Source organism: Dendrobium catenatum, unplaced genomic scaffold (genome assembly GCF_001605985.2).
Source record: "Dendrobium catenatum unplaced genomic scaffold, ASM160598v2 fragScaff_scaffold_594, whole genome shotgun sequence".
Lineage (NCBI taxonomy): Eukaryota > Viridiplantae > Streptophyta > Magnoliopsida > Asparagales > Orchidaceae > Dendrobium > Dendrobium catenatum.
The window spans coordinates 635,903-640,687 of record NW_021319056.1 but is presented as its reverse complement, the minus strand read 5'-3'; the positions used below and the strand labels follow the sequence as shown (position 1 = coordinate 640,687).

At 31.1% G+C, this 4,785-nt stretch overlaps 1 non-coding gene across 1 annotated transcript; it reads right to left on the bottom strand.

The window, feature by feature from the left end:
- Window positions 1–1,834: 1,834 nt before the first annotated feature.
- TRNAA-UGC lies at window positions 1,835–1,907 on the bottom strand. Its single transcript has one exon. It is a non-coding gene; the product is annotated as a tRNA-Ala (tRNA).
- Between the last annotated feature and the right edge of the window lie 2,878 nt (window positions 1,908–4,785).

Here is a 4,785-nt window from a genome sequence, read left to right as displayed (position 1 = left end):
GCCTTTGTTGCCAACCTCAGTTCTCTACTAATGAGCATACTTGTGCTATGTTTTAGGACAGATTATTCTGTGTGATGTCTGAATGCGTCCGGAGGTCAATTCGGTCATGCCACATCATCTAATGTACTGTGCATTGGGTGATGTGCCGCGTCTGGATTATCCTTTGGATTTATTCGGACTCCGCACGTAATAATTTTTTCTATTTTAGACCGCTTTTTTTTAGTTTTTTTGGTCTCTTGCCTTCTAGAGAGGCTTCCTTGAATTGCATGTGAGCTCTTTTTTCGGCTCAGCTCTACTTGCTTAAAACACTACCATTGAACTTGTTTTATTTTTACTTATGGAATGTAATTCTTTAATTACCCCTTATTATCTTCTTAGATAAAATGATCAAATTGGTCTCTCAACCTTTTATGAGTCAAAATGGTTCACAACTTTTTTGATTTTGATGGACAAATTTAATCATTCAACTCCTTAAAAAGGGGTATTTTTATCCTAGCATTAAATTTTAGGGTTAATGGTATTAAATCAAGAAGTATTTTTGTTATTTTAAATTAAATTATTTATCAAATGTAATTTTTAAGTAATATTTTTTAAAAAAATTATTAAATTTTTGTTTTAATAAAAAATGATTAATAGTTTTAGTTTTAATTTAAAATTTTATTAATAATCATAGTTTTATTTTAAGATCATTATTGATTAGAATTAATAATAATTTTATTAAAGAAATATTTATTATTTTTTTTTTATAAAAAAAATGCTATTACTTGAAAAAGTATATTTAATAAATAATTTAATTAAAAATAATCTAAAATCTAAAATCATTAATTTCAAAATTTTATGTTATGACAAAAAAAGCTTTTTTTTTTTAAAGATACAAAATAATATTTTAGTTCTTTATGAATAATCAAAATAGTCCGAACTATCAAAATAGATTCATTATAGGATTATTTTGATTTTTTTTAAAGAGACAATGGGGCTTATTAATCCTTTTCCTTAATAAATTTTATAGATTTAGTACATAGAAAAAGGTGCATCATTCATAGAATAAGAAATATGCTTTTATGTATATCTACTAAGAAAAAAAAGTGTTCATTATTTAAGATATTTTATTAGACATAATAAGACTGGTGATACTAGTAATTAAAAGATTTTTTTCCTTAAATTTGGTGGTTAAAAAGAAGAAAGCAAGTGAAACAATGCAATTATGAAATTACAAAATATTAAATTTTTTTTTTTTTTTTCATTCCAGAATTTTATGGATTTACAAAATATCAACTTGACCAGGCGACCTGATCATTTTTTGAAAGTTTTTTTTTTTTAATCATTTTTTGAAAGTTAAGTGACATGCATATGCAATAATAATTTGCCAATATAATATAACATTGTTGAGTTTGGACTATGAAAATGATTATATTTTCCTGAATTCTTTGAGAATTTTATATGCTTCTTTTTGGAAATAAAACATTCTAAGAAAATCTAAAATAATTATTTATTCATATTTTATTAAAATAATTCTGATTTCTTTTTGTTAAATAATTAACATAATATGATATGATTTAAATTGATTCTACATGAGACTTAAAACAGTTCATCTTGATCTATTAATTAGAACTTTAAATCCTAAATTAGAAAATATTGAGTTTAAAATTTAATTGGCACGTAAGTTCAAAAAAAAAAAAAAAAAAGGCCTCATTATATTATGAGAAATAAATTACATTTGAGTTAATTTTTTTTTAATAATAGCTTACGTGGATATTAAAAGAAAATACAACAAATTAATGTTTTTAAAGCGTTAATTTACCATGTGAGAGATTCTTATTAAAAGAAAAACTTCTGGAGATGCGGGGGATCGAACCCCGTGCCTCTCGCATGCAAAGCGAGCGCTCTACCATTTGAGCTACATCCCCATATGTTTTGATCGTGAGATATTTGTTTTTAAATTCTAAACTTTAGAAAAGAAATATTTAAGTTTAGCAAACAAATTTCAGTTCTCTCTCTCTCTATATATATTTAAAATTACTAGCAAATATTTGCATGAGAAATGCATCATTATCATTATTTTTATAATCTTATTTGTTTTCGTACAAATTCAGAGAATGATAAGAGAGATTTCTAAAAAATACAAATATCATAAAAGTGATATGTAGTTTATGTCAAAAGCTTCGTAATTAATTTTCATAAATTTTATTTTTGTTTTTTTTTCTTTAATCTATGTTTTATTTAAAGAAATTGGAAGAGTGGAAATGAAAATGAGAAAGAAATTAAATTAAAATTACTTTTCATCCAATTATTATGTTGAAAAGAGATTGAGGAGATAATTTAATATGATGGGGATCTTATCCCACATGAGACTTCATTACTTATCACATTCACCTTACATGGTTGAGCCCAAATCCAATCCTATTAGGCTTATATCATATTATATTTAATTATATTACCGTTCGCCCGTTATGACATCAAATCTATCAAAAGGATTTCAGCTCGAGCTGTGGGTTTGAACCTACGTGAGATTACGAGAAGCCAATTAAAATGATTTGATAAGCTATTTCAAGGCAAAGTGATAAGTTATCTCAAGTCAAGATAATGAGAAGTTGTTTCAAAGAGTGACATTAAATCATCCTAATTTGAGGCAATAACAAATCATCCCAAGCCAAGATGATAAGTTATTGAAGCATGGGAAAATTTTAAGTCCTCCCATGATGAGATGATAAGTTATACTTGGATAGGACATTGGAAGCATGTCCTAAGGTGAGATGGCAAATCATCCCAATGGCAAGCTGTCCAAAGATGAGATGATAAGTCAGCTCATGATGGAATAATGACAAGTCACCCCAATGTGAGAGGCAAGTAATCTTAGAATGTGATAACAACAAAGTTATTTAAAAAAAGATGATAAAATGAAGACACATTATATCTTGTGATGAAATATATCAAACATTAATTTTTAGTCGATGATGAACATTAGATTAGACCTGTCAAGATTAGACCCGACCCGTAAACCTGATCTGGAAATCCAGAGGCCATGTCGCGTCACGTCCAGCATCAGTCGCTGGCGTCCGTGGTAGTTCCGCGCTGCGTCCGACGTCCGGTAGTTTCACGCTGCGTTGCGTCCCGAGGCCATGTCGCGTCAGTGGGTTGAGTCGGATTGACTCGAACCTGAAGCGGGTCGGGTTCGGGTCCAGAAAATCAACCCGTTTTAAAAAACGGGTCGGGTCGACCCAAACCCGAATAGTGCTGGGTCAGTTTCGGGTTCGACCTGAACCCGAACCGTAATCCGAAATTGACACCCCTACATTAGACGTCACTCATTGGTAGATGTTAGGCGGTCTTTGACTTGGAATGTTAAAAATTGGTTGATTATTGGCGATTAGCTTAATCACTTCCCTTTGGAAGGGAGTCAACAATTGGGAATATGAGCATCAAAGGATAAGCAAAGGTGTTTTTCAGTACCAATCGATGATGGATGACATAAAATGAGCAATAGCAATTGTTAGAGTAAGAGAGATGATAATTGTCGACAATGGAAAGACAAAGTGTATTAGAATATTACAGGAGAAGTATGGATAAACTAAACCCTAAAATAAATGGTTAGGATTCCAAATAGGGATTAAAGCTCTAAAACTATCTTAGCCTGATAATTCTCTCAACTAAAATTTCTTCCAAATGTATAGGAACATGATATATGTATAGACACTCCATCAAATGGTCCAATTAAGCTCTCCATCGTCATTTATATTTTTTTGAATATCTTTGTACCTTACTAAACTGCAATTAAATGATCTTGAATTTGATGAATTTATTTGTTCAAGATGATTGTTTTGACTGTGAGCAAATAAATTTTGGCAGACATTTGATCTCTCAAAAGATGTAGAGAAATTTTCATTAGGCTTCTAAGAGCATCTCCAACCGAACATCAAACGAGCGTATGGTGTCGTTCGGTCGCTCTAGCCGAACCCCAAATCTTCTGTCATTTACTTGTGGGTGAACTGTGCGACGCCAATATTGGCGTTGCACTGTTCAGCTACACTATTTTGCTCTCTCAACCAGAAAAACGAGCGAAAGGGAGAAGGATCGTTACCTTCGCAGAAGCACATAAAATGATGTTCGATTGGAGCAGCACCACGGCATTTTGAAATTTTGTTGTATTTTGCAGTGAAAATGGAGTTCTCCGTTGGAGATAACCTAAGAGTTTAACACAAGCTCATTTGGACTCAAGTTTGCAAGACTTTGTTCATGCCAGATTAGTCTCACTGCCTTAAATATTGCTTTTAAAAAAAATAGGATTCTCTTGTAATAGATTTCTAGTATCTTTCTATCACAAATACTGAATGGTTGACAACCTGAAAATTATGTGAAAATTATTATTTGATTAGTTCACATTTATAAATCATATCAAACATATAACCAAATGCCACAACATAAGAAAGGGATTAATTATTTTGTGCAGACGTCCAATGTCATCCGGAGATCAATCAAAATGTGTCATGTCACATCTTCGTTATGTACCGTGACTCGGTACTGCTCGGTACCTCTAATGTGGATGCACCTAATTCGCCTCCGGACGTAAAGCTATGTCCGGCCTCCGCACAAAATAATTTCTCCAACATAGTTGAGTTCAAGCAGTTTAACCATAGTGGATAGGGACTTGACTAAAAGATGGTAAATTGGTCTAAATTGGAATTGACTTTCAACTTGAATCAAAATCAACAGACAAATTCTCAACTAAAAATTTTCAAAAGTCAATTAAAACTGCATTGATTTTCTATTTAAAATGAGCTAGAATTG